The sequence below is a fragment of the Austrofundulus limnaeus genome, unplaced genomic scaffold (assembly GCF_001266775.1).
Source record: "Austrofundulus limnaeus strain Quisiro unplaced genomic scaffold, Austrofundulus_limnaeus-1.0 Scaffold25, whole genome shotgun sequence".
Classification (NCBI taxonomy): Eukaryota; Metazoa; Chordata; class Actinopteri; order Cyprinodontiformes; family Rivulidae; genus Austrofundulus; species Austrofundulus limnaeus.
In genome coordinates this window covers 3394112-3400675 of record NW_013952427.1, presented here as the reverse complement: position 1 = coordinate 3400675, position 6564 = coordinate 3394112, and the positions used below count along the sequence as shown (strand labels likewise).

Sequence of the window (6564 nt, the reverse complement as noted above, 5' to 3'; positions counted from 1 at the left end):
GAGACAGCCAGGCAGAGGAGCAAAAACGACTGGCTGGGACTAGAACCGCCTTTTGGGATCATCTCCTCCTCTGGGCTGTGTCTCCGAACTGAGCCTCCTCAACACAGAGAACACACACCCACCCACGCCCACGGCCCGCCCCGCCACTCCGGCAGCACAACCAACAAACACCCAGTGAAAACAGTGTCTGCTGAGCTGCCAATACTACTTCTCAKTGCAGCCAAGGAAACTACACCAAGCTTCAGCACCCCGCCCGTAACTCCTGCAGACTGTCAGCAGGAACAAAGGAAACGACGAACACCGGTGAAACTGCGTCTGTAGCTCCAATACTAACAGCTTCTCATTTCAGTCCTTTTTGGATTAAACGCCRTTGTCACCAGCACAGGTAAGGTAAAAAACAACTCATGCTGTTTTGTTCACATCGTTGTTTGGTCTGTGTGTTAAGATTTGTAACTTATGATCAGTATGTGTGTGCATGTGGTGTGAGCGACTGAAATAATCTCACCAGCTGTCCTCTCTGTAATYGCTCCGGTTCTTTAGAAAACGTACTTTCTGGTCCAACAGTAAGGTTCAAATGTATCCTGAGATGCAATTTTCCAAAACTGACCTTGTATAATGTTGCTGCATTTTAAATTATCATTACAACAAAGCATGCTACGACGCTCCAGGTTGTCAACAAGAGAGAAGCGGCTGTGATGAAGTGCTGAAATGGGCGTGACGGGATCTGAAGGAGGTTTTTAAAGAGACAGAGGCCAATTTCAAGGTGTTTAGAAATGGAAATGAGTGAGAAGTCAAGTTTATTTCTGATTTAAACATAAAAATAACATAATAAAATTTAAACATAATATTACCTCTTTAACCYCTTTTCTCCAAACTGAGGCTGTATTGCTTTTAGATTCCATAATAAAATAAAGATGTGACGAGTTTCCCTCTACAGGGAAGTGACTGTATCTCAATCTTTTTCACAATCCACAGCCTTGAACTACGCAATAAAAAAGTATTATATTTTTTTATTTTTTCTGCTTTCTGGGGTTAATAAATAACTTGACGTCATTAATCTAAGCTCAGGTGCTGCTGAGTGAACTGAATACATCTGTGAGGCACCCTGACCTACATACCTCCATCCACATAGAGCTTTATTTCCTGAGTAAAATGAAGAGTACAACATGCTGCCATCTCTCTCCTCTCTTTGAGCTCATCCTAAGGCACCACCCAGTCTAATTCCATCTTGTATCTCGGCGCTGTAGGAAAAAAAAGACGAGGGGAAAAAACAGTCATAAACACACCAGATTAGGTCAGAGTTGGTTTTATAACCACTCCATGACCTTTCTCCCCCCCCCTCTGTTTTTTTCACCCTAATGTTTCCCTGTATTCCCTCTCTTCCCCTACTGCATGCTCTCTTTGCTCTCCACATCATTCTTGTCTTCTGTTTGGCTTTGCTCTCTGTCCTCAGTGCTCTGTTTATGTGCTCTGTCGTACAGCTCTTTAAAAGGTCCCACTGTACCTCTAAACTTCACAAGTAGGCTACCTCACTCCTTGTATTTCCCTTTCTCCTTTTCTTAGGTTTATCTGTTCCCTCCCCCTACCCTCTTGTTCCCTCTGAGTTTTATTTGTTCGTTTTTCCACATTCTAGTCACCACCTCTCCACAGCATGGTGTCTCAACCTGGTAAAAACCACATTTCACAGCAACAACTTAGTACTGTGTACAGATTGACAAAGATAGCTTTTGTTCTGGTGGTTAAAACCAGAAATAAAATTTCCATTTATGGGTTTTATGGTCTCTTTTGTCTTTTGGTAATTTTTTAAAAAATAAATATGTCAATAAACCATGACAAACGTGTATTATAATGTGAATGGATTGATGTAATTTGGAAAACCTCCTTTAGTGAGTTGTTTCGGTTCGTCTCCCTCTGACCCTGTTAGGATTGCAGAGATCACAGTTTGTCAGGTTGTTTGACCTTGTCTTGATCACAGTTATAGTCTATGCATGAGGCTAGCCAAGCCAAGCTAGTCAACCAAGCCACACCAGTGTGTGTGGACCTCGTATGACATATCGGCATGTTGTCTGAGTGTGTGTCTGCACGCCAACACATTTGCTGTGTTCAGGGGCTGCATCCTCCTGAATGCACATTTTTTGGCCACTTTCATCACTGCCCCACRCCGAGTACTGTCCCACTTCGTAGGCTTCTTCTCATGTGGCCAAGGAATACGGCCCACGCAGTGTTTTATAAAGTACCTCAAAGTGATACTTGAGTAAAAGTACAAGTATATTATCACAAAATTACTTTGGTAAAAGTTAAAGTCTTCTCTAAGAATATTATTTGAGTAAAAGTCTTAAAGTATCAAATTTTTTTGTACTTATCAAAAGTAAATTTCTGACATAAAATATGCTTAAGTATTAAAAGTAAAAGTACTGAGTAAAAATGAGCAGTTAGATTTTCCAAAATACATTAATTGGAAGGTGACCTCTCCAAAAAATATTTTTTTCTAAAAACGTGCAACTGTGATGGAGTGTGTACAAATTATTAACAGTATCAGAATGGTATACATTTAAAATCAGAATCAGTTTTATTGCCATTGTCAATGAACAGGATTCACAGACTATATTTGCTTCGGTGTAAAGGTGCAATAAGTATAAAATATAACCAATAAAGAAAATATAAAGGATGAAGGAAAAAATATAATAAAAATATATAAAACATTTGTATACCAGTTCAATACAGTAATCAGATCAGACTTCTCATTTATACTTCTCATCCAACTACAATTAAATTCACTCTATCCTGGATGCATAWTTTTKTAGGATAGTATTTTTTAACACTAACAAGCCAAAACAAAATAGGAGAAATGACTTTCTACTTCTTACCTTTTTTTAAAAAAATGTAAGAAGTAGAAAGTACAGATAATTGTGTAAAAATGTAAGGAGTAAAAGTAAAAAGTAGGCTGAAAAATAATTACTCAAGTAAAGTACAGATGCCAAAAAAATCTACTTAAGGACAGTAACAAAGTATTTGTACTTAGTTACTTTACAACTCTGGGCTCTCATCACAAACTGAAGAATATTTTTAAATGTAAGTTTACCATCTTAGCTGATGAAAATTTATTGCAATGAGACGTTAAATACAAGTACTGAGACTGGAGCAAAACCTAAATTATGAAGTTTTTTATTTATTTATTTACATGCAACATGTTGATTGTAAAGTTATTCCTCCAGTGAAAAGACGTGTAAATATATGTTCAAATGCATTTGAAGTCTAAAGGCATGTGATATAAAACCGATCACTATGATAACGAGGTAAGTGTGGTCATGCAAACACATGTCAAGCAAAGGCTAGATCGTCTCATTTCACAGCAGTTTTATGCAGCCTGCTCGGACTGCATGGACTGGGGTCTGTGTGGTCTTGGTAGGCTGCAGCCCCTGAATTGAGACACAGCTGCCAACTTTGGGGACAAAATGTCTCTCAAGTTCAGCCATGGCTAATTTAAAAGTTGTACCTTGTTCTGGTAGAGTGAGGAACAGATGCTGATTCTCTGGTATTAAGCAGTGTAATACTGTATATAGTTAAAAAAGGTAATTGGGTCCTCTGGATGGGTTATTTTTTTAATGAAAGGTGTCATCTCTCCTCCAAAAGACTCTTATCTGATGGTTCCTACACATCAACCAGAAATGCGCATTGCCATTTAACTTCCATTATTGCAGGCAAACACTAGACAACAACGATCACGATGACTTTCAATCAAACCAAAACAAAGTACTGTATATTGATACTCTTAACCAATGTGCAAGAGAAAGGTATGTCCAGAAAATTGCTGCTGTTGTGATTGACCATGAAAAGGGAATATGTTATGTAAAAGTTGATGATCTCTTATTGTAACATAAGTAGTGCCCCCAATGGAGGAGATTCTCTGCCTGGAACAAGTGGATGCRTACATTTAATAATAATAATAATAATTTTATATAATTTTATATAGTGCTTTTTGAGACCCTCAAAGACGCTTTACAATTTTTCATGCATCATTCATTCACACATTCACACACTGATGGCAGTAAACTACATTGTAGCCACAGCTGCCCTGGGGCAGACTGACAGAGGCGGGGCTGCCATGCTGCRCCACYGGCCCCTCTGACCACCATCAGTAGGCAAGGTGGGTGAAGTGTCTTGCCCAAGGACACAATGGCATGTAGGCATGGCGGGGAGTTGAACCTGTGACTTGTGGGTCCCAAAGCCAGCTGCTCTACCACTACACCACAGCCACCCCATTTAATGTTTTCATGRCTTTGTGAAGGTTGTCTGAATTCTTCATGTGAATAACAAAGATCTGGTGACTGGCAGAGTAAGTAACTACATMATACACGTATACATGTTCCTCATTGATCGCAGATACAAGCTACATTAACTAAGCTACTTTAGTTTGTACCAACACATGGTCATTGTTGTCGTGAAGAAGACCACTAAGCCATAGGTGTTTCCAAGCCAGACTTGTGTGCTGACTTTTGGCACTCAGCTTCTTCACATGAGATCTTTTGCGTTTCCTGATTTTTGGAATGAAGTAAAAAAACTGCACTTTGTTGAACATCTGCACGCAAAACAACCATTGTGATTTACGTCAAAAATACTATTTGATGATCAAAGTCTCAGACGTGTCTGAAGCATGCCCCTGTGATGATGGTGGTTAGCGACAAAGTGCCCAGATGTGTTACGTCACGTGACAGCTATGTATCAGCTTTCATCTGGCCATGCGTCTCCGGTAGTATTTATGACAATTATGTAGCTCTCAAACATTTTTGCCACGCTGTAAAACAGTATAGGATGTTAACATCCTTTGTGATTCAGTGCTGTGTTTCTTAATGCAATAAATAAATAAATATATAAATAAATAAATAAGTAAAATAAAAATCACTGTACCTTTAAAGATCTGTACTCTGAAAAGCAACCTTTTAATAAATCATATTGCAAACACATTTGTTCCCTTACTGAGTCTGTAGGAACTGGATAAAGCCCTACAAGTTCAGGCCATTAACCATCAATGCAAAATTATAATTTCTTTAAATCAAACTAAATCCAAGTAAACATCTATTTCTGACTGATTCAGCCAAAACTATGGTGTTGTATTAGTTTGCCTTTTAACTAAGACAAAGCAGATCATCAACATTTTCAAAATAAACAAATATAACATCCTCCTATGGACAATGATCTTTTTTGAAATGAAAATAAAATAAAATAAAATAAGCCAACTATTTAATATTTTCCTTGTGTGATTCTATCTTGTGGAGGACCCATGTTTKCCATATTCGTTATGTATTTATATCAGTAACAAACTAAGGAATTATGAAAGTTTTTTAAACATTTGTCTGAATGGTAAAAATATTCTAGTGTAGTAACGCAGTCTGAATTATGAAAAAACTGCTTTGTAATGCACAAACTATTTTAGGAATGAATTCTAATGATTAATAGGCCATTAAATTCATTGATCACTGCTTTTCAGAAATATGTAGCTCAAAACAAACAGCATGGCCGCTGGGCGTGTTTCAGGCCGAATATTCTGTAATCTCATGTGGTAATTTAATTATCCCGGAATGAATGTGATTAATCAAATCAATTAGATTGCACTATGAAACATAAATCATGCTGCCCCAGCCTCATTATTAACCTCTGGGTGGACGAGTGAGAGCATGTGTCTGCATGCAAACATGTGCGTGTCTCAGTGTTGCAACGTGTCCAAGAGTGACAAAGTGAAATTGTGGCTCTGTCCTCCAGCAGCACCCATTGCCTGCAGCAGCCCCGTGTCTGGTATGTTTGTGTGCATGTTCAGCTAGTGCTCACTGGAGAGTAGTTGGAGAGGAGAAAGAGAGGGATAAGCATTTGCAAGCTGCAATTATGGGTAATTTTCCAACAACAGCAAAATTAAAACCCCTCTAAACAAAACAAAGCGGGAGAATTTATTCGCTGGACGTGTCTGCAGYTGATGTTTTCAGCAGATAGAGAAGATGAGATGACAGAGCTTCAGCTACATTCAAATGCTGATGTTGAGGAGATGCTTCAGACCATGCACGGTGCATCTTCATACTTGTCATTTGGATGAAGAAGAAGAGAATATCCGCTCAACTGTATTAAACTGACAACATAAATATTCATGTTTATAACACTTGTATTGTATTTCCAGGTCTAATAAAGCAAATACCTAAATATGTACATAGTAAAGCTGTACAAACATTTTTGCACTGTTTCAGATACTTTGTTGAGCTGATCTGACATTTAACTTATTTTTGGTCCAGTTGGGTTCAAATAAGCTGCAAATAAAACACAAACATCTATGCTCAAAATAAACTGTTAATTCTCACTAAAACGTGTTTTACAAATATATTAAATAAGATTTTTTCTCAAGGCTCTGGATGTTGTAGGGTTGTGTTGGCTTACGCGACTCTGCAATATCGCATGGACATCGGGGGCAGTACCCCTGGATTGGCAGACTGGGGTGGTGGAAAAAGGGGGACCGGAGGGTGTGCTCCAATTACAGGGGGGTCACACTCTTAAGCCTCCCTGGTAAGGTCTATTCAGGGG

The 6564-nt window shown here is 38.6% G+C and overlaps 1 long non-coding RNA gene across 1 annotated transcript in view; it reads left to right on the top strand.

The window, feature by feature from the left end:
- Positions 1-265: 265 nt before the first annotated feature.
- LOC106515039 (uncharacterized) overlaps positions 266-6564 on the top strand; it is a 17046-nt gene continuing 10747 nt past the window's right edge. The window contains exon 1 of the long non-coding RNA XR_001309955.1: positions 266-385. This is a non-coding gene — a long non-coding RNA (uncharacterized LOC106515039). The remainder of the gene's footprint in view (positions 386-6564) is intronic.